At 38.3% G+C, this 24788-nt stretch overlaps 1 non-coding gene across 1 annotated transcript; it reads left to right on the top strand.

Annotated features, from left to right (window-relative positions):
- Nucleotides 1–13055: 13055 nt before the first annotated feature.
- On the top strand, nucleotides 13056–13162 carry LOC127125118 (small nucleolar RNA R71). Its single transcript, XR_007804577.1, has one exon. It is a non-coding gene; the product is annotated as a small nucleolar RNA R71 (small nucleolar RNA).
- Nucleotides 13163–24788: the final 11626 nt, after the last annotated feature.

Genomic DNA, 24788 nt, shown 5'->3' with positions numbered 1-24788 from the left:
TAAAAAGCTAAATAAATGATTAACCAACAAAAGCAATAACCAAAATGGAAACTCTTGTAGGTTGTCCAATATATGCAAAGATTTGTCACTGGTCGTTAAGCACCTAAAATTTGAACAGTATTTGAAACCAATTAGGATAATAATCAACAACATTAAATCTATACTAAAAGGAATAAAATGAGTAAAATGAATAATTATAAATTACTAAGTTATATAAAACATTTACTTACTAGTTTTCCCATAACCTCTCTTTATGATTGAGACGAATAACATGCACATCATCTTAATCATTTTCTTTAGATGAGTGGTGTACATGTATTGCGAAACAAGGGGGTTCGTAGTTGAAATCTTGATTTTCATCAGTACTATTAGGAATATATTTTCCGTGAAGAACAATTGACAATCTAGTGTTAGAAGGATTAGTGACATAAAAAACTTGTTTTGCTTGGGTTGTCATGATGAATGATTCGTTCTTATAAGTTGCCTTTCGAAGATCAACCTATGTGAATCCTAATTCATCGGTTTCTACACTAGTGTTACTGTCAATCCACTTGCACTTAAATAAAGGCACTTTAAAAACAACATAATCAATCTCCAAAATATCCTCAATGACCCCAAAGTACGCTTTAGATGCTAGTACAAGATTGTTATCTTTAGAACTAGAGATGTACATGCATTCAGCTTCAACCATAACCCCATTATTTTGCATGGTACTATGATCATCTTTTGATTTTGTATAGAATGAACATTTAGTAATGTCGTATGTACTCCAAGTAATTACATTAAACTTAGGCATATGTGACAACCATTTAATTATCTTAGATGCACTACTCTCTTTAGAAACACTTTCATTAAAACAAGTTGCAAAAGTTTTATGACGCTTTGTCAACAACTATCTTTCATTCATCCGGGGGAATTTTTCCAATATAAGACTTTTATGAGGGGTCAAGTAAGGTTGAACTTCATCCATGTTATTCAATATATACAAATGTGCTTAAAGACCTACATCTCGGACAAAAGTCTTAACATTTAAACCTTGAGTACCTCTACCATCATATCTTCCATCATGACAAGACTCAAGAATTCCTATAGAGTTTGCTTCTGACAAATAGTTTATACAAAACTCAATAGTTCCTTATATAATGTACCGTTCAACAATTCAAGCCTCCAGACGGTGATGATTCTTTGTATACCCTTTAAAGATCTTCATGTATTGCTCTATCAGATACAACCACCCTAAATAAACTAGACCATAAATTCTAATCACCCTTACTAGATGAAAAACTAAGTGAACCATAATGTCAAAGAATAATGGAGGGAAAAATATCACTAATTGACACAAAATAATTGCAGCCTCATGTTCCAACTCTTCTAAATTTCTTGGATCAATGAATTTACTACATAAAGCATTGAAGATTAGGCATAATATGGTGATAGTTACCCTTACATTTTTTGGTAGAATGTGATCATTGTATTCGCAAGTGCACGAATCGCGTCAGAGTAATATAAAAGATTATCAATCCCACAGAGACCAAATCGTCAATCTATCGATTACTATTGTTACGATGTTTATCTAAGGCGGTACAAATGAGATATTGATGTTGCAAAATAACAGTAAATAAAGAAAATGATAAATACAGTGCAGCTAAAGATAGACTTGAATGTATTTCACGTCAGTAAAATGATGATTCGATTGTCTAAATAGAACTACTTATGGGGAAATATTTTCTACTCTTGAAAAGAATCCATTTACAGGAACTGTCGCTTTCGTGTATTCAGAACCGAGTTTACCCTTAAATTAAGACCTTTTAGTGTCACTTATAAAAGGTGCGCAGAACGCTAAAGTAGTAAAACTATTTTTAAGAAATAAGACTCGTAAGCTTAGTTGAAAAGTGATTTTGATTCGGAAAATTTACCTAAGGAGTTTCCTGATTTTAAATCTATCAACGCGTCCAAAAATAGTTTTAAAAATCGTTTTTCCTTAAAGTGATAAAAATTCCTAGTTAACTAAGCCAGGGTGCTTTCGCACTCCTTGAGTAGTTAAAATTAACCAAGTTTGTTTCAGAAAACTCGAATTAAAAATCAAAACAGCCCCTAAAGCATTTCTACAGATGCAATATATGAAACATCTCTTTAACTGCGATCCTTACATTCCAACCTTTGAAAGATTTAGTCAGAAATGGTAATACAAACAAATACAACGATATTGAACATGATGAAAAGAAGTTTAGAATGTAAGGTGTGAAGAACAAGTAAAGCGTGTAAAACAATTTAAAACGAGCAATAAAGATAATGGCGAGAAAATTAAATAAAGTAAAGACAATGGCAGGAATTAAATAAAGTAAAGCATGACAAGGAATTAAATAAAGTAAAGCATGACAAGGAATTAAATAAAGTAAAGCATGACAAGTAAAAATAAAAATGCGATTAAATTAGAACCTTCTCCAAACGGAGGCTTTAAATCTGGTACAAGGAAGTAAATAAACCTTTGATTTTGAAAATAAAGATGACGGCAAAATCAAAGTGCTCCAACTCAATTACACTAAGGTGCGATAACCCCTCGATGTGACGGATTAGCGCTTTTACATATGATATTATAGTCTTAGTGTTGTAAACTAAATTGGATGATTTGGAAGTGAACTAGAACGGCCTATTTATAGAGCAACTCGACAGCATGCAAAGACCAGGATGCCCTTCAACTTCTCTTTAGTGGGAATGTGGAATTCAAAGGTGGCGCCCGCCACCCCTCCATGGCGCCCTCCATGTGAGTAAATGGGGAAGTTCATGGGATCGTGGAAGTTTCCTCCTGGTTGAGGGTTGATGTGTCATGGCTTCTCCTATAGCGGCCGCCATGCAGAACGCCACGAGTACAATATTTGCCGAAAACCCTAATTTTTTGGTCTTTTTGCTTCGTTTCTTCTAAAAAGGTCCTGAAAGAGCTAAATACCTGAAAACAAAAAAAAAAGAAAGCATAACACAAGCAAAATGATAATAAAGACCTAATAAACATGTGCAATCCGAGTCAAATACGCGGTGTTTTTCAGTGTCATCAAATTCTCCCACACTTAAACCTTTGCTTGTCCTCAAGCAAAACTCTTTATAGCTCATGCAAGAAAAACAGTATCAACCAGAGTTAATTCAAGGCAAAAAAAAGGCTTATAAGTTCATTCAAGGAATGTATCGATAGGTACTAACGAATCGAACTAAGGATATTGTAGCGAAACTTTCTGCAAATGCGGTCATAGGCTTCGTTCCTATCCAAATCAATCCATATCACCCCACCATACCTAGGCCTTCTTTTCATCTTCTTCAAGTCCTTTTCATTCAGGTGCAATCACATTAAGGCAGTTATCCGTACATACTCATAGTAAGGTGACCGGCTAGTGATTATGATCTTAAGCATGGGGCTCTAGTACATAAATTGGTGTAGCCCCTTTATTTAACCCAATTTTAGTTGTGGGGGATTGGATCGTAATCCACCCTACCAAGTTCAGCACCAGATACCTCTGAACCAACCAACAATGGGCATATTATTATATATTTTTTATTTTTCTAAGTGTTTCGCAAACCTCTTTATTTTGCTGGGTTAAATGACCGTGTGAGAGTCACCTAGCCCGGAATTTCATACAACTAGAGAACAAAGCATACATTTTTATGATCATTCACTTATTTTCATCGGTCCCCTACGTAGAGCATGCTTAAGCCGGAGCTGTTTGCAAGGATAAACTACTTAAGGACTTATTTGGAACAAAAATTAGGGCCACAACATATGGGGTATCGGGATCGACTCTTATAATCATGAAGCCTACGGTGTCAAGACGATACCGATTTTTAGAAAAAGTTTTTCCAAATCTTTTACATCCTGTCATAAACCTGTCTTATAGCCTGAATATTCAAAATACACTATTTTCTTTGCTCACAAATTTTTTGGTAAGGCTAAAGAAATGGGAGAAGTACGGATACACCACACAGATGACTCGTCAAACACATGTTATTTTATTGAAAGGAAAGAAAACAACTAAAACACACAAAATATACTGAAAATTAAGGAAAGCGATAAAAATCTCCTCCCACACTTAAACTGAACGTTGTCCTCAATGTTTCGATATGGGATAGGGTATGAGTAACCTGAAAAAGAGAGTACTATGGTTGATCACCGGTACCGTCACCGCCCTGGTCAGGATGCCTAGATCGACGACTCCTACTACGAGTACTAAGACCTTCTTGCAGCTGCCTAGAGAGACCTAAGAGAGACCCATGGTTGGCCTCGATAAGTGCAAAGTGTCGCTCAGTAGCCTGTCGCTGGAGATGCTGCTCATTAGTGATCGCAAGCAAGGACTCTGTGATAGTATGATGTGCTTGCTCAGTGCACTGCTGGGAGGCTACCATAAAACTCATATTATCAGTCAATTGTTGGTTTATGGTATTTAGAAGGGTGTCACGCCTTTCTTCCCGAGCCAGGTGCTCGCGCCACATCTCCTCAGTGATGTAAAAACCGGGAGTGGTACCTGCAAAATGGTTAGAAGAATAAGGTGCAATGTATGCAGGTGATGCAGTGTGTGTAGGATTATCATGAGCAGGCGACTGGTCGCGCCGGTCATACTCATCATCGGTCCCTTGCCCATCGTCCATAGGGACATTAGGTGGCAAATGACCGGTAAAAGGTGGAGCATCGAGATCATATGTCCAGTTCCTTGCATGTCGCACATCTGTACGCTGAGAGCAAGGTAAAACAACACTCGGTATAGCTACACCATGGATCATGAGGCTATAACCGCCTGCTCGCCGCACCTTGCACAATTTCATATCCTTCAAAAATTTCAAGTTAATGGTGCGGTGAGGGAGCGGTTCTAAGGTAGCTAACTCAGCGTTGAGATTTAGTGCTCTAGCAATAGAAGTAATTAATCCACCAAAAGAAATGGTTCCTCCTTTTTTCAAAATGGCGGACATATGTGCAAGCATAAAAGGAACAGGATTGATCCTTCGATTAGTAAGGCAACCCTGTAAAAATAGCAACTCGCGAGCATTTACTTTATTAGAATTTTCCCAACCAAAAATAGTACATGCCAAAAGATATCGAAAAATACGGATGGTCGGGTTATGAATAGTGGAGGCTAAAATTCCTTCAAAAAAAGTGGCAGCCACATTCAATAATCTATTCCAAAAGTTAAAGGCCTTGAGTGCCCATTCTTCATATAAGGGTGTCTCACAAATGACACCCTCTCTGTGAGGCATTCCTAACAAACCTGCTAAGGCATCGGTAGTGTACTCATATTCAACATTGAACATTCTAACACATACAGTACCAACCGTGCTAGCAGTGCCAGGATGAATGGTGTAAATTAGAGAACTTAGAAATTACCTAGTCAGCCTATCATAGGTGGGTTCCTTATTAGCAAAAATATCATGCAATCCTAAATTATCTAGCATATGAAAAACACTATGATACGTCCCTAAAGTATAAAAAACAGTCCTCATCTACATACCTGGTGGCGAGAATTTCCCGTGTTTGCAACTTCTGTAAAATTTTGTTCTGACGCTCCCCAGGTTTCCCTCCGTGAAGGATGATATTGTTGAATTCCATTCCGGCCATTGATGGTGAGTGAAGAGAAAATGGGTTTTTATGGTAAGGAAGTGAAAATGGGATTGTAGTGGATTTTTGGTGGAGGAAATTGATGAGTGAAGTTTCAGAATGATAATGTGTTGGAGTTAGAATGATAGAGTTGAGAATTTTCATGGACTTCAATGGAGGTGGAAGGAGGAAAAAATGGGTTTTGAGAGGTTGAAGAATGCAAAAATGGGAAATTTAGGGATTCTGTCCCGTTAAATGTACAGACCCCATGGCGCCCGTCATGGCTCCAGAATTGTTGTTTTTGGGCCGAGCTTGTTCCTTGCTTCTTGGGCTTCAACTTTTTCCTTATTTTGTAAATGGGGTGTACATAGGCTTCCATAATATGTTGTCTTTTTTATTAAGCTTGATAAATGACAAAATAAAAAAGTAAAGTAAAATAAAATAAAAAGGATATAAAAACATAATAATAGTAACACACACACACACACACACACACACATATATATATATATATATATATATATATATATATATATATATATATATATATATATATATATATATATATATATATATATATATATATATATATATATATATATATATATATATATATATATATATATATATATATATATATATGTATGTATATATATATATATATATATATATATATATATATATATATATATATATATATATATATATATATATATATATATATATATATATATATGTATATATATATATAGTAATAAGTCACGGGTCGAGAGATGCTAGGAAAGAAAAAGCAAGCATAAAATCAATAAGTAACACACACACACACACACACACACACACACACACATATATATATATATATATATATATATATATATATATATATATATATATATATATATATATATATATATATATGTATATATATATATATATATATATATATATATATATATATATATATATATATATATATATATATATATATATATATATATATATATATATATATATATATATATATATATATATATATATATAGTAATAAGTCACGGGTCGAGAGATGCTAGGAAAGAAAAAGCAAGCATAAAATCAATAAGTAAAGCAAGCATAAATAATAAGTCTAACAATGGGAAATAAGTAAAGAAAACGGAATCTCTCGGTCGGTGATATCATCAATGTCCAGGGAATAATGGAGTCTCCTCAACTTCGGATCCTCAGAGCTCTGTAATCTGGTGTCTAAGGTCAGCGATCTCATTGTTCAGTATATCGACTTCAGTGGCATGTGTGGCATCTGACACTTCGACCTGCAAAGCAACGTCAGCGAGCTCCTGGCAGAGCTGAGCTATCTCCATATGAAGCTTTACAAGCTCAGAATGCATGCTTGAACTTTGAAGATTTGGATTATTGGTGAGGACTTTGATTCTGGTATGTGCTGGATGATGCTCTGCTTTAGGTGGGATTCTCTGCTCATCTACTGTCTCGCCTTGGCTTTCTATGGCATAGACCCAGTTGGCCTGATTATAAACACAAGTTACACGAGGGTCTGGTAAAGTAAAGTAGTGGATAGCCTCACCCTTGATCAAGAACCTATATTGGTCTGGGTGGAAAGAAGATCTCCTCATGAGTCCACGGTCCAGACAGAAGTCAATATCCATCAAAGTATAACTGCAGTAAGATGTTAGGTGAAATAGCCTTCTATCAAGTCCTAGGGCGGAGGCTATATGGGTTACCGTGCTTCCAACATGTATAGGACTCACAGCGGAGCGAGCATTAAGATAGAGACTCTCGATCAGAAAATCTCCGCAAGCTACTGGGTGCGACTGAGTGGTACAGTACATAAAGAAAATCTCTTCAGCACTTATGTGTGTATCAGTGTCACTCTTCCCCAGGAAGGTGTGGGTAATAATCATCTGAAAATATCTGAAAGCAGGATTATGGATCTTGTTAGAGATTTGGATGGAAGGGTCAGGGCTACCTTCACATGTAATGTCACTCCAGAACTTCTCAACGTCTCTACTCAAGAAATAGCTCATGGGGAGCTCAGATGAGGCATCATAAGTAGTCTGAAATCCAAGTAAGTCTCCAAAACGCTTGTTGTTGAAGGTGTATTATGTCCCAAACATCCTGAAATTAATGTAGCCACCATCACTAGCGTGACCAACATAGGGCTCGTAGTTCAGCGAGCTCAAGAACTCCAAAGTGAGGTTCCTGTAAGTCATATGCATCGCTTCAGTATACTCATGCCATTGCAATTGATTTCACAAATGCCTGACACTAGGCTCAATGCCTAATGCTTCCATGCAGCTTGAATTAGGATATCTGGTGGGTAGCATTGGATGCTGGGAAAGCATGGCGTAGCATTGCTCCTATACTGGGTCACGAAAGATCACTGGCATAGTGTCGAAATTCTCCAACCTGAAAAGTTAGGTTAAAAACAGAGAACACCTGAAATCGCAAATATTGCAACTGTTAGTCTAAACATAAATATATATATATATATATATATATATATATATATATATATATATATATATATATATATATATATATATATATATATATATATATATATATATATATATATATATATATATATATGAAAATATAAATTGAAATAGTAAAAGTGGAGTAAAGGAAAAAGAAATCATAGGTTGCCTCCCATGCAACGCTTGTTTAACGTCGTTAGCTTGACGATTTGAACTTTATATATCATAGGTAGGAACCAGAGGGTCGATCAGAGTATGGCCAGGGCATTATGTGGGGATGTCACCTCCTTGATATTGCTCCAGTCTTTGTCCATTTACCACAAACGGATTATAGGAATTGTTCCGGATTTCAACTGCTCTAGATTTGAGGATTTTGGAAACCTTAAAGGAGCCTGTCCATCTCGAACGCAGCTTACCTGGAAAAAGTCGTAATCTGGAATTGAAAAGGAGAACAGAGTCGCCTATATTAAAGTCCTTTTTCACAATCCTTTTGTCATGCGATGCTTTGGTTCTTTCTTTGTATATAATGGCATTCTCGTAAGCGTTCTGGCGGAGCTCCTCCAATTTGTGAATATCGAGGATTCGCTTCTCGCCAGATGCTACGTAATCCAAATTCAGGGTCTTGATGGCCCAGTATGCTTTGTGCTTAAGTTCAAAAGGTAAGTGGCATGACTTTCCATAGACTAACTGGTATGGTGTAGTTCCAATATGGGTTTTGTAAGCAGTTCTGTAAGCCCACAATGCTTCTGTTAGCTTTTCAGACCAATCTTTTCTGGATATTGAAACAGTTTTTTCCAAGATTTTCTTAATCTCTCTATTTGATACTTCCACTTGACCATTAGTCTGGGGATGATATGGTGTTGCCACTCTATGTTTTACTCCATACTTTCTTAAGAGTTTATCGAGTATCCTGGATATAAAATGTGATCCACCATCACTTATGACAAGTCGTGGTACTCAAAATCTGGGGAAAATATTGTTTTTAAACAACTTGATGACTACTCTTGTGTCGTTAGTCGGTGAGGCTATAACTTCTATCCATTTGGATACATAGTCGACGACTACCAAAATATACTTGTTTCCCATTAAAGATGGAAAAGGTCCCATGAAATCAATACCCCAAACATCAAATAATTCCACTTCTTGGATGACCTTCAAAGGTATTTTGTCGCGTCTTGAGATGTTTCCAGCGCGCTAGCACCGGTCACATTGGACAATATAAGTATGGACATCACGCCATAGTGTTGGCCAATAAAGACCAGCTTGAAGGATTTTAGCGTATGTCTTGGATGTGCTTGAATGTCCAGTATAGGGTGAAGAGTGACAATGCTCTATGATATTTCTAACTTCTTCTTCTGGGACGAAACATCGGAAGATGTTATCTATTCCTCTTTTAAAAAGGAGTGGTTCGTCCCAATAGTAATGTCTTACGTCTTTAAAGAACTTCTTCTTTTATTGATAATTGAGGTCAGGTGGTATGATATCAGCGGCTAGATGATTCACAAAATCAGCGTACCATGGTACTTTTCTAGTCTCTGAAACTGTTCCAAAGTTGTCTCTATCAGGTTCAAGGGGAACAATATCTAACTTAGCTATCAGTCTGTCATAGGTGAAATCATCATTTATAGGTAAATGGTCTGGCTTCAAATGCTCTAGTCTGGAAAGATGGTCAACAACTACGTTTTCGGTTCCTTTTTGTCTCGGATATCTAAGTCGAACTCTTATAGCAAAAGGATCCATCTGAGTAACCTAGGTTTCACATCCTTTTTGCTTAGAAGGTAACGGATAGCTGCATGGTCTGTATAGAAAATAATATTAGATCCGACAAGATAAGACCTAAATTTATCAATTGCAAAAACTACAGCTAGAAGTTCCTTCTCTGTTGTCGTATAATTGAGTTGAGCGACATCTAGGGTTCTACTAGCGTAATATATCACATGTAATTTTTTATTTTTTCTTTGTCCTAAAACAGCTCTTACGGCGAAATCGCTAGCGTCACACATTATTTCAAAAGGTTGAGTCCAATCCGGAGTTTGTAAAATGGGTGCTGAAATTAGCGCTTGTTTTAAATGATTAAAGGCTTCGATACATTTTTCATTGAAAATGAATTCAACGTCTTTCATCAGAAGGCCGGTCAGGGGTTTTGTTATTTTAGAGAAATCTTTGATAAAGCGTCGGTAAAAACCGACGTGTCCAAGAAAACTTCGGACTTCTCTAACAGTCTTAGGAGGGTTAAGGTTTTCTATCACTTCTATCTTTGCTTTGTCGACCTCAATGCCTCTTTCAGATATTATATGTCCTAACACTATGCCTTCTTTAACCATAAAGTGGTACTTCTCCCAGTTTAATACAAGGTTAACTTCTACGCATCTTTCTAGGATTTTCTCAAGATTAATGAGGCGATTCTCAAAGTCAAACCCATATACCAAGAAATCATCCATGAACACTTCCATAATTCCGTCGAGATAATATGCAAAGATTGACATCATACAACGTTGGAAAGTAGTTGGCCCATTGCAGAGTCCAAACGGCATCATCTGTAAGTAAATGTTCCGTAAGGACAGGTGAAGGTTGTTTTCTCTTGATCCTCAGGGTGTATGGGTATTTGGAAAAATCCAGAATATCCATCCAGATAACAAAAGTAAGAGTGTCTGGCAAGACGCTCAAGCATTTGATCTATGAATGGAAGGGGGAAATGGTTTTTCCTAGTTGCCTTATTTAGTTTCCTATAGTCTATGCACACTTGCCATCCTCCTTCTATATGTTTAGCCACATGCTCTCCCTTCTCGTTCTGCATGTCTGTGATGCCTCCTTTTTTGGGTACTACATGTACAGGACTTACTCATTTACTATCGGAGATCTGATAGATTATACCAGCTTCTAGCAGTTTAAGGACTTCCTTCTTTACCACCTCACTCATTACAGGGTTGATTCTTCTCTGATGTTCTCTGGAAGGTTTTGAATCCTCCTCTAGCGAGATCCTGTGCATACACACGGATGGGCTTATACCTTTTAAATCAGAGATGTTGTATCCTAAGGCAAAGGGGTATCTTCATAAAAAATTCAAGAGTTGGTTTGTCTCGTCTTGGTTTAAGGTGGCACTAATTATTACTGGGCGGTTCATTTCTTTATCCAAAAACTCGTATCTTAGGTTCTTGGGCAATTCCTTAAGTTCTTGAGCTGGTTTTTGAGAGTTTGGTGAAAGGTCTGGAGTAAGGTCCAAACATTCGTTAGTGTGAGGTTTCGTTTCCTTTAGCTCGTCATCCCTTTCATTCGGGTTTTAAAATGGTTCGATCATAGGTTTTTCTTGATCAAATTCCCTTATGCATTCGTCTATGACATCAATCGCGTAACATGTGTCTCCTATGATTGGTGCCATCAGGAACTTTGAAAGAATAAACTCTATCTTTTCATCTCCTACTTCAAAAGTTAATTTTCCTTTTCTAACATCTATTATAGCTCCAACTGTTGATAAAAATGTTCTACCTAAAAGGATAGGGATATCGTCGTCTTCCTTGATATCCATGACCATAAAGTCTGTCGGGATATAAAGTTGACCGATCCTAACGGGGATGTCTTCTAATATGCCTACAGGATACTTAACAGATCTATCGGCTAATTGGAGGGACATCTTAGTTGGTTATAATTCTCCTAAGTTTAACCTTTTACACACAGCTAAGGGCATTAAACTCACACTAACGCTTAAGTCTAGGAAAGCTTTGTCGATCACATGACTCCCTAGAATGCAAGGTATAGAAAAACTCCCAGGGTTTTTCTCCTTCTTAGCAAGTTTATTCTCGGAAGTAAAGTTGCATTCCAAGGGTTTGGGATCGTCAAGCCTACACTTGTTGGTTAAGATGTCTTTGAGAAATTTGGCGTAAGATGGAATTTGGGTGATGGCTTCGGTGAAAGGAATCTCTACATGAAGCTTCTCTATTACTTTTATAAACTTTTGGTATTGGTTGTCGATTTTGGTTTGTTTAAGTCTTTATGGATATGGGATTGGTGGTTTCTACGGGGTTGGTGGTTTGTAAGTTTTATCCTTGGCTTCTCCTTCTTGGTTGGTTTGTTTTTCGGGTTCCACTGGTTCCCCTCCTTGGTTGATAGGTATATTTTCTTTAGAAGCTTTGGACTCGCTCATTGCTGGGTTGTAAGGCCCTTCGTAAGCGGTCCCACTTCGTAACGTGATAGCGTTAGCTTGCCCTCGAGGGTTGAGTTGAGGTTGTCTAGGGAATTGTCCTCCAGGTGTAGTTTGCGGGGCTTAGTTTTGTGCTACCTGTGAGATCTGGGTTTCAAGCATCTTATTGTGAGTAATTATCTGATCAACCTTAGTCCCTAATTACGTTATCAGTTCATTTACGTGAATGTTCTGGTTTAGGAATTCTTTATTTTGCTGAGTCTAGCCCGATATAAAGTTCTCCATGATCTTCTCAAGGTTAGGCTTCTGGGGCACAACTTGCATAAGTTAATTTGGTTTTTGGGCTTGAAAACCTTGTGTTCTTTGAGGTGCAAAATTTTGGATAGGGTTCTGGTTTTTATAGGAAACATTCGGGTGACTCTTCCACCCAAGGTTGTAAGTGTTTGAAAATGGGTTACCTTGGGCGTAATTCACTTGGTCGGTGTTCAGGTTGTTCAAAAGGTTACATTCTACCGATTCGTGTCCTTTAGATCCACAAAGTTCACACTCTGTGTGGACTACCTCTGCGGTGTTAGAGTTTGTAGAAATATGTTCGACCTTAAGGGCTAAAGCGTCCATTTTCGCTTGCATCATGTCCATAGAACTTATCTCATGTATTCCACCTTCGGTCTCCTTTTTCTCTACTAATGCTCGTTCAGTTCCCCATTGGTAATGGTTTTGGGCCATATCCTCAATTAGGTCACAAGCTTCAGGGTAAGGTTTGTTCATCAGCGCGCCACCAGCGGCAGCGTCGATGCTCATCTTTGTCTTATAATGGAGTCCATTGTAGAAGGTATGAACGACCAACCATTGTTCTAGGCCATGGTGTGGACAGACTCTTAACAGCTCCTTGTATCTCTCCCAAGCTTCAAAAAGTGATTCTCTTTTGTTTTGAGTAAATCTAGTTATTTGGTTTCGAAGAACAACAGTCTTACTAGGGGGACAATATCTAGCAAGGAATACTCTCCTAAGGTCTTCCCAGGTAGTTATTGAGTTAGCTGGAAGTGAATCTAACCACGAACGTGCTGTATCTCTGAGGGAGAAAGGAAATAATCTTAAACGAATCGCATCAAGTGAAGCATCGTTGGATTTAAAGGTGTCGTCCAGTTGGATAAAGACTTTTAAAATGTTGATTTGGGTTCTCAGTAGCGAGACCCGCGAATTGGTTCTGTTGCACTAATTGCAGTAAAGATGGTTTTAGTTTGAAATTATTGGCAGGAATGAGGGGGTTTACTATACTAGACCTAGATTCCTCGTCAGAGGGTTGGGCAAATTCCTTAAGAGGTCTTCGATCGCGATTCTCGGTCATACCTTTCCTAATTCGGATGAGTAAGAGGCATGTACGAGTGTAACGTTCGGGTTCCGCTAAAGGGTCTACTAAATTTCCGGTACTACGGGTTCTTCGCATTTACCGGCTAATAATGCCTTAGTCTAAACGGTGTAACAACAAGGTACGAAATTTGACAAAGTTGGTCCCCGGCAACGGCGCCAAAAACTTGATCGTTGTATTCGCAAGTGCACGAATCGTGTAACACCCCAACTAAAATAAGCTAATTATTTAATTTAAATTAATATTTTATTTATTAATTTAATTGAATAATTGGAAGTTTGGATTAATATTATTATTTTTGGGAATAATAATTATTGGGATTATTATTATTGGATTATTATTTTATAATTGGAATAAAAGTGGAAATCAGTAAAAAGGTCCCATTGGGTAAAAAGGTTTATTGTTTTCACGTGGAAAGGAAAAAGAGGCAGAACGTGGAAAAGGGCAAAAAGAGAACCAGAGAACAAGGGATTGAAGGGAGGAAAAGCTTGAAGCTGCAGAATTTGCCGGATTAACTCAGGTAAGGGGGGTTTATCGTCGATTAACGGGTATTGTATGATAATATGTCATGGGTAGTGATAGACCTTTAAATTACCTTTGAATTGGATGATTATGTTGAATTTGTGGAAATAATTGATGAACGAAATTGGGTGATAATCGAAAGAAATTCGTAGGAATTGTATGTGATAATGTCAGGAGTTGTGAAATCGAATAGGGAATGATTCGGGTTAGATGATATGAGTGATTTCTGTGTAAATTTGGACTGTGGAAGGTGAGATCGAATAGAACTCGTAGCAGGAAAAACCATAGCAGATCTGGAAATCTGGTTTCTGGTCATACGCGTATGGCACTAGGCAATACGCGTATGGGATGGCTGGTACGCGTATGGCGCTAGGCAATACGCGTATGGATGAGGAAGATGAAATTTTGAACGTAAAATGGTCTCTGGTGGTACGCGTATGGGGAAGTGATACGCGTAGCATACGCGTATGGAATTGGGCAATACGCGTATGGCTTGGTCAGGATTTAGGCAATACGCGTATGAGCATAGGCAATACGCGTATGGGCAGGGTTGTGATTTCCTGTGCTGTTGTCGTGCAGTTTTTGACTGTTCGGGCTGAGTAGTGAGACTTAGCTGAGGTATGATGTAATAGGGATCGTTTCTCGTTGTTTTGAGTAGTATAGGTATTAGTAGAATGTGCTAATACTGTGTTTGATTTTATGGCATGTTGTGATATGCTTTTGTGATAAATGTGTTGACAATATGTGTTGGTTGGTATGCTTTATACTGTAAATGTATCAGTTATGTATGCATTAGCGAATAGACTGTTTTATGGCTTAGAGTGTGAGCATATGTCTATTCTTGAGTTGATGTTGTTGTTGCATTGCTAGGTGATTAGCATGCATAGTTTAGCCTTTGGGGCTGTAGCTAATTCCCATTGTGAGGAATTAGTGAGTTGTGGATTGTTGTTGATGTTTGCATACTAGATGAGTAGCGTGCATAGTCTAGCCTTCGGGGCTGTAGCTAATTCCCATGGTGAGGAATTAGTGAGTGAGTCACTAGATCTCAATGAGTGGGACTAGTGAGCTCAGTAGCCGTATCCAGAGGGATCGGTGAGCTTGAACTATATGTTCGAGAATAGTCGGTACCGCATGTGTAGAGTCTCATTGCATAGCCGGTGGGGCTGTAGCTAATTCCCATTGTGAGGAATTAGTGAGTAAATCGTTGTGTTGTGTTGTTGGTATGGAGTATGGGTTGAGATTATATATAGATATATATGCTATATGTTATTGCTGAGTATGATGTTGCGTTGATACTGCCGTTATGGAGTGTGTAGTCTGGTTGGGGTGATTTGATGCGTCATTTACTTAACATTACATAATGTCGTATAATGCCTGTTATATTGATTGAGGAACTCACCCTTACAACTCTTTTTCAGGTAACGAGCAGTGAGTCGAGTAGAAGCTAATGATTGGAGTCTAGTGTAGTCTCCTAGTGGGTCATGCTCTGATAGATGTAACATCGGGGTGGGATGTTTGAATATTTTATCGATTGGTTGTGAACCATTTTGCATGTAATATGTTACATGTTTGGAATAATTGAATTGATTTCTATCCGCTGCGTATTATGCAGATACTTTATGTTTTGAATTAAATAAATGAGCATGACAGGACCTATTTGATGGTTATTGTTTGATGATCGTGTGACACCCTTCGGGGCATAATTACTCTGATTATTATATGTTATTATTTTAAATTATTATTTTTGGGGTATTTAGAAGGGTGTTACATTAGTGGTATCAGAGCATAGTCGGTCGTGTCGAGTCGTAGTTATTCTGTTTCCCCTGTACGGGATAGGTGTTGTGTAACCCTATCAGTACTTACTATTTTAGCTTGTTGGGTTTTCAGAATAGAGATGGCTGGAAGAGGTAGAGATGATGCTGCGATTGCTGAGGCTCTAGGTATGCTAGCTGGAGTACTTGGAGGAAATCCGAATGTGGTGGGAATGGGAGCTGCTCGTCAGTTGAGTGAGTTCCAAAAGAACAATCCTCCAATGTTCAAGGGAGCATACGATCCAGATGGTGCTCAGAAGTGGTTGAAGGAGATTGAGAGAATCTTCAGAGTAACTGAGTGTGCTGATAACCAGAAGGTCAGGTTCGGTACACATATGCTGTCAGAAGAAGCTGATGATTGGTGGGTTGCTACCCGCACTGAGTTGGAAACTGCTGGAGATACTGAGATTACTTGGGCAGTGTTCAGAGAGAGATTTCTGAGGAAGTACTTTCCCGAGGATGTCAGAGGAAAGAAAGAAATTGAGTTCTTGGAACTGAAGCAGGGTAACAGGTCCGTTACTGAGTATGCTGCTAAGTTCACAGAGCTGTCGAAGTATTATACTCCCTATGCTGAGGCTGCTGGGGAATTTTCAAAGTGTGTGAAGTTTGAGAACGGGTTGCGTCCCGAGATCAAGCAAGCGATTGGATATCAGAGGATTAGAGTGTTTTCTGATCTGGTTGACTGTTGCAGGATTTTTGAACAGGATTCCAAGGCCAGAGCTGAGAGCTATCAGCAGAGGGTTGATAGGAAAGGCAAGAATCAGATTGATCGTGGAAAACCGTATACAGCTGGCAAAGGTTTTCAGAGGCAGAGTGGGATGAAAAGGCCTAGTGGGGGAGACTCTAGTGCTCCTGTTAAGTGTTACCGATGTGGTCGGGCTGGACATCGTGTTCATGAGTGTACCAGTGCTGAGATGAAGTGTTTCAAGTGTGGAAAAGGTGGTCATTTGGCTGCAGAGTGCCGGTTGAAGACTGTGACTTGTTTCAACTGTGGAGAGTTGGGTCATATCAGTCCACAGTGTCCAAAGCCAAAGAAAGAGAATCAGTCAGGAGGCAAGGTTTTTGCTTTATCGGGTTCTGAGACTTCTGCAGATGATCGTTTGATCCGAGGTACGTGTTATATTAATGGCTTTCCTCTTGTAGCTATTATTGACACAGGTGCGACTCATTCTTTTATATCTTTGGATTGTGCTGTGAAACTTAAGTTAGAGATATCTGAGATGCGTGGTAGTATGGTGATTGATACTCCTGCGAAGGGTTCAGTGACTACTACTTCTGTTTGTTTAAGTTGTCCCTTGAGTATTTTTGGTAGAGCCTTTGGGATAGATCTTGTGTGTCTTCCATTAGTGCAGATTGATGTTATTCTGGGTATGAACTGGTTGGTGTTTAACCGAGTCTATATCAACTGTTTTGATAAGACTGTGATATTTCCTGAGATTGAAGAAGGAAAGAGTTTGTTTCTATCAGCCAGGCAGGTGAATGAGGAAGTGGCAGATGGGGCAGAGTTGTTTATGCTGTTAGCGACTTTGGAAGCTAAAGATAAACTGGTGATTGGCGATCTAGCTGTAGTGTGTGATTTTCCTGAGGTGTTTCCGGAAGAAGTGAATGAATTGCCACCAGAACGTGAAGTTGAGTTCTCGATTGATTTGGTACCTGGTACTAGACCAATATCGATGGCTCCGTACCGTATGTCTGCTGTTGAGTTAGCTGAATTGAAGAGTCAATTGGAAGATCTGTTGGATAAGAAATTTATTCGTCCGAGTGTGTCACCGTGGGGTGCACCAGTGTTGTTGGTTAAGAAGAAAGAAGGTACTATGAGGTTGTGTGTGGACTACAGGCAATTGAATAAAGTGACGATCAAGAATCGGTATCCTTTACCGAGGATTGATGATTTGATGGATCAATTGGTTGGTGCTAGTGTGTTCAGCAAGATAGACTTGAGATCTGGGTATCATCAGATACGTGTGAAAACTGAAGATATTCAGAAGACTGCTTTCAGAACGAGGTATGGACATTATGAGTATTCTGTAATGCCTTTTGGTGTGACTAATGCGCCTGGAGTATTCATGGAGTATATGAACAGGATCTTTCATCCGTACCTAGACAAGTTTGTAGTAGTGTTTATTGATGACATTCTGGTGTATTCGAAATCTGAAGAAGAGCATGCTGAGCATTTGAGAGTGGTTTTGGGAGTTCTACGAGAAAAGAAGTTATTCGCTAAACTGTCGAAGTGTGAATTTTGGTTAGAAGAAGTTAGTTTTCTTGGCCATGTGATTTCCAGAGGTGGTGTTGCCGTTGATCCTTCTAAGATAGAAGCGGTATCTAAATGGGAAGCTCCGAAGTCAGTTTCTGAAATAAGAAGTTTTCTTGGACTTGCAGGTTATTATAGGAAATTTATTGAGGGATTTTCTAAGTTGGCGTTACCGTTGACAATGTTGACTAGAAAGGGACAAGCGTTTGTTTGGGACTCAAAATGTGAAGAAGGGTTCCAAGAGTTAAAGAGAAGGCTAACTACTGCTCCTATTCTGATATTACCGAGTTCGTCGGAATTATTTGAGGTTTATTGTGATGCTTCATTGTTGGGTTTAGGTGGTGTGTTGATGCAGAATAAGCAGGTGATAGCTTATGCTTCGAGACAACTAAGGGTTCATGAGAGGAACTATCCGACACATGATTTAGAGTTGGCAGCTGTGGTATTTGTTCTGAAGTTGTGGAGGCATTATTTGTATGGGTCAAGATTTGAAGTTTTCAGTGACCATAAGAGTTTAAAGTATTTGTTCGATCAGAAAGAGCTGAATATGAGGCAGAGAAGATGGTTAGAGTTTCTGAAGGATTATGACTTTGGTTTGAATTACCATCCGGGTAAAGCAAATGTAGTGGCTGATGCATTGAGTCGGAAATCATTGCATATGTCTATGTTAATGGTTAAAGAGTTGGACTTAATTGAGCAGTTTCGAGATTTGAGTTTGGTGTGTGAGAGTACTCACAATAGTGTTAAATTGGGAATGCTGAAGTTAACAAGTGGTATTCTGGATGAGATCAGAGAGGGTCAGAAATCCGATATGCTTTTGGTTGATAAGTTGACTTTAGTGAATCAAGGTCAAGGTGGTAAATTCAGAGTTGATGAGAATGGTGTTTTGAGATTTGGCGATCGGGTGTGTATTCCGGATGTTGCTGAGCTTAAGAAGAGTATCCTGGAGGAAGGACATCGTAGTGGCTTGAGTATCCATCCTGGAGCTACGAAGATGTATCATGATTTGAAGAGGTTATTTTGGTGGCCGGGAATGAAAAGAGAAATTGCGAGTTTTGTTTATTCCTGTTTGACTTGTCAGAAGTCAAAGATTGAGCATCAGAAGCCGTCTGGGCTAATGCAACCGTTGGCTATTCCAGAGTGGAAGTGGGATAGTATCAGTATGGATTTTGTTGCTGGTTTGCCGAGGACAAATAAGAATTTTGAGGCTATTTGGGTGATTGTTGATAGATTGACGAAGTCGGCTCATTTCATTCCGATCAGAATGGATTATCCGTTAGAGAGGTTGGCTGAGTTGTATATTGAGAAGATTGTAAGTTTGCATGGTATTCCGTCGAGTATTGTTTCGGACAGAGATCCTAGATTTACATCGAAGTTCTGGGAAGGTTTGCAGAGAGCTTTGGGAACTAAGCTGAGATTGAGTTCTGCATATCACCCGCAGACTGATGGTCAGACTGAGAGGACGATTCAGTCATTAGAAGATCTTTTGAGAGCTTGTGTTTTGGAAAAAGGAGGTGCTTGGGATTGTTATTTGCCTTTGATTGAATTTACCTACAACAATAGTTTTCATTCGAGCATTGGTATGGCACCGTTTGAAGCTTTGTACGGTAGGAGATGTCGGACGCCTTTATGTTGGTATGAGTCCGGTGAGAGTGCTGTGGTTGGACCGGAGATTGTTCAACAAACTACGGAAAAGATTAAGATGATTCAGGAGAAGATGAGAATTGCTCAGAGTCGTCAGAAGAGTTATCATGATAAGAGGAGGAAGTCACTTGAATTCCAAGAGGGAGATCACGTGTTTCTTCGTGTTACTCCGATAACCGGTGTTGGTCGAGCTTTGAAGTCGAAGAAGTTGACACCTCGATTTATTGGTCCTTATCAGATTTTGGAGAGGATAGGAGAGGTAGCCTATCGTATCGCTTTACCGCCGTCGCTTGCGAATTTGCGTGATGTTTTTCATGTGTCTCAGTTGAGGAGATACATTCATGATCCGTCGCATGTTGTCCAAGTAGATGATGTACAGGTGAGAGATAACCTGACTGTTGAAACATCACCTATGAGGATCGAGGATCGAGAGTTGAAGCAGTTGCGGGGTAAAGAGATTGCCTTGGTGAAGGTAGCTTGGGGAGGACCAGCAGGTGGCAATGTGACTTGGGAACTTGAGAGTCAGATGAAGGAGTCTTATCCGGAGTTGTTCGCTTGAGGTATGTTTTCGAGGACGAAAACTCTTTTAGTGGGGGAGAGTTGTAACACCCCAACTAAAATAAGCTAATTATTTAATTTAAATTAATATTTTATTTATTAATTTAATTGAATAATTGGAAGTTTGGATTAATATTATTATTTTTGGGAATAATAATTATTGGGATTATTATTATTGGATTATTATTTTATAATTGGAATAAAAGTGGAAATCAGTAAAAAGGTCCCATTGGGTAAAAAGGTTTATTGTTTTCACGTGGAAAGGAAAAAGAGGCAGAACGTGGAAAAGGGCAAAAAGAGAACCAGAGAACAAGGGATTGAAGGGAGGAAAAGCTTGAAGCTGCAGAATTTGCCGGATTAACTCAGGTAAGGGGGGTTTATCGTCGATTAACGGGTATTGTATGATAATATGTCATGGGTAGTGATAGACCTTTAAATTACCTTTGAATTGGATGATTATGTTGAATTTGTGGAAATAATTGATGAACGAAATTGGGTGATAATCGAAAGAAATTCGTAGGAATTGTATGTGATAATGTCAGGAGTTGTGAAATCGAATAGGGAATGATTCGGGTTAGATGATATGAGTGATTTCTGTGTAAATTTGGACTGTGGAAGGTGAGATCGAATAGAACTCGTAGCAGGAAAAACCATAGCAGATCTGGAAATCTGGTTTCTGGTCATACGCGTATGGCACTAGGCAATACGCGTATGGGATGGCTGGTACGCGTATGGCGCTAGGCAATACGCGTATGGATGAGGAAGATGAAATTTTGAACGTAAAATGGTCTCTGGTGGTACGCGTATGGGGAAGTGATACGCGTAGCATACGCGTATGGAATTGGGCAATACGCGTATGGCTTGGTCAGGATTTAGGCAATACGCGTATGAGCATAGGCAATACGCGTATGGGCAGGGTTGTGATTTCCTGTGCTGTTGTCGTGCAGTTTTTGACTGTTCGGGCTGAGTAGTGAGACTTAGCTGAGGTATGATGTAATAGGGATCGTTTCTCGTTGTTTTGAGTAGTATAGGTATTAGTAGAATGTGCTAATACTGTGTTTGATTTTATGGCATGTTGTGATATGCTTTTGTGATAAATGTGTTGACAATATGTGTTGGTTGGTATGCTTTATACTGTAAATGTATCAGTTATGTATGCATTAGCGAATAGACTGTTTTATGGCTTAGAGTGTGAGCATATGTCTATTCTTGAGTTGATGTTGTTGTTGCATTGCTAGGTGATTAGCATGCATAGTTTAGCCTTTGGGGCTGTAGCTAATTCCCATTGTGAGGAATTAGTGAGTTGTGGATTGTTGTTGATGTTTGCATACTAGATGAGTAGCGTGCATAGTCTAGCCTTCGGGGCTGTAGCTAATTCCCATGGTGAGGAATTAGTGAGTGAGTCACTAGATCTCAATGAGTGGGACTAGTGAGCTCAGTAGCCGTATCCAGAGGGATCGGTGAGCTTGAACTATATGTTCGAGAATAGTCGGTACCGCATGTGTAGAGTCTCATTGCATAGCCGGTGGGGCTGTAGCTAATTCCCATTGTGAGGAATTAGTGAGTAAATCGTTGTGTTGTGTTGTTGGTATGGAGTATGGGTTGAGATTATATATAGATATATATGCTATATGTTATTGCTGAGTATGATGTTGCGTTGATACTGCCGTTATGGAGTGTGTAGTCTGGTTGGGGTGATTTGATGCGTCATTTACTTAACATTACATAATGTCGTATAATGCCTGTTATATTGATTGAGGAACTCACCCTTACAACTCTTTTTCAGGTAACGAGCAGTGAGTCGAGTAGAAGCTAATGATTGGAGTCTAGTGTAGTCTCCTAGTGGGTCATGCTCTGATAGATGTAACATCGGGGTGGGATGTTTGAATATTTTATCGATTGGTTGTGAACCATTTTGCATGTAATATGTTACATGTTTGGAATAATTGAATTGATTTCTATCCGCTGCGTATTATGCAGATACTTTATGTTTTGAATTAAATAAATGAGCATGACAGGACCTATTTGATGGTTATTGTTTGATGATCGTGTGACACCCTTCGTGGCATAATTACTCTGATTATTATATGTTATTATTTTAAATTATTATTTTTGGGGTATTTAGAAGGGTGTTACAAATCGCGTCAGAGTAATATAAAAGATTATCGATCCCACAGAGACCAAATCGTCAATCTATCGATTATTATTGTTACGATGTTTATCTAAGGCGGTAAAAATGAGATTTTGATGTTGCAAAATAACAGTAAATAAAGAAAATGATAAATACATTGCAGATAAAGATAGGCTTGAATGTATTTCACGTCAGTTAAACGATGTTTCGATTGTCTAAATAGAACTACTTATGAGGCAATATTTTCTACTCTTGAAAAGAATCCATTTAACAGGAATTGTCGCTTTCGCGTATTCAGAATTGAGTTTACCCTTAAATTAAGGCATTTTATTGTCACTTATAAAAGGTGCGCAGAACGCTAAAGTAGTAAACCTATTTTTAAGAAATAAGACTCGTAAGCTTAGTTGAAAAGTGGTTTTGATTCGGAAAGTTTACCTAAGGAGTTTCCTGATTTTAAATCTATCAACGCGTCCGAAAACGGTTTCAAAAATCATTTTTCCTTAAAGTGATAAAAATTCCTAGTTAACTAAGTCAGGATGCTTTCACACTCCTTGAGTAGTTAAAATTAACAAAGTTTGTTTCAGAAAACTCGAATTAAAAATCAAAACAGCCCCTAAAGCATTTCTGCAGATGCAATATATGAAACATCTCTTTAACCGCGATCCTTACATTCTAACCTTTGAAAGATTTAGCCAGAAATGGTAATACAAACAAATACAACGATATTGAACATGACGAAAAGAAGTTTAGAATGTAAGGCGTGAAGAACAAGTAAAGCGTGTAAAACAATTTAAAACGAGTAATAAAGATAATGGCGAGAAAATTAAATAAAGTAAAGACAATGGTAGGAATTAAATAAAGTAAAGCATGACAAGAAATTAAATAAAGTAAAGCATGACAAGTAAAAATAAAAAGGCGATTAAATTAGAACCTGCTCCAAACGGAAGCTTTAAATCTGGTACAAGGAAGTAAATAAACCTTTGATTTTGAAAATAAACATGACGGAAAAATCAAAGTGCTCCAACTCAATTACACTAAGGTGCGATAACCCCTCGATGTGACGGATTACCGCATTTACAGATGATATTATAGTCTTAGTGTTGTAAACTAAGTTGGATGATTTGGAAGTGAACTAGAACGACCTATTTATAGAGGAACTCAACAACATGCAAAGACCAGGATGCCCTTCAACTTCTCTTTAGTGGGAATGTGGAATTCAAAGGTGGCGCTCGCCACCCCTCCATGGCGCCCGCCATGTGAGTAAATGGGGAAGTTCATGGGATCATGGCAGTTTCCTCCTGGTTGAGGGCTGATGTGTCATGGCTTCTCCTATAGCGGCCGCCATGCAGAACGCCACGAGTACAATATTTGCCGAAAACCATAATTTTTTGGTCTTTTTGCTTCGTTTCTTCTAAAAAGGTCCTGAAAGAGTTAAATACCTGAAAACAACAAAAAAGAAAGCATAACACAAGCAAAATGATAATAAAGACCTAATAAACATGTGCAATCCGAGTCAAATACGCGGCGTTTTTCAGTGTGATCAGAATGCCATGAATAGACACTGGTAGAAGTTGTTGCATCAAGACATGACAATCATGAGATTTGAAGCCAACTAATTTTAGATCTTTCATTAACACAAGTTTCTTCGCATTTGATGAGTACCCTTGGGGAACTTCGACACCCATCAAACATTCGCAATTATTTTTTTCTTTTTTAGACATAGTGTGACAAGCTAGGGGTAAATGTGTTCCATTTTCTATTTCTTTTGGGGCTAAATCTTGTCGTATACCTATCACCACCATATCTTCACGTGATTTCTTAGTATCTTTTGTCTTGCCTTTGATGTTGAAAAGTGTTTCAATCAAACTATCATATATATTTTTCTCCACATGCATCATATAGAGACAATGTCTTATATCAAGACTATACCAATATGGAAGATTAAAGAATAATAATCTCCTTTTCCAAATACTTTTCTCCATGGGCCCTTTTTGTTTATTTCTAAAGACAACATTAATTTTTTTGTCTTTTATAAACCTCCTTCCCAATTAAGGGCTTTGGAGCGATATCAAACTCCTGCTCCCCATTAAAAAAGTCTTATGCAATCTACAATATGGATGATCCGGTCTTAAAAAAAAATTATGCCCAAGATAAACAGTCTTTTTTTCATTTTGTAATTGGTGGTGGCATGTACCAAATTCATCTATAGGACACGTTTTATGTCCCTTGACGCGGTACCCAGGCAAATTACTGTATGCAGAAAAATCATTGATTGTGTAAAATAACATGGCACATAGCTTACA

Source organism: Lathyrus oleraceus, chromosome 2 (genome assembly GCF_024323335.1).
Source record: "Lathyrus oleraceus cultivar Zhongwan6 chromosome 2, CAAS_Psat_ZW6_1.0, whole genome shotgun sequence".
In the NCBI taxonomy this organism is placed as follows: domain Eukaryota; kingdom Viridiplantae; phylum Streptophyta; class Magnoliopsida; order Fabales; family Fabaceae; genus Lathyrus; species Lathyrus oleraceus.
This window is presented reverse-complemented; position numbering and strand designations above follow the sequence as displayed.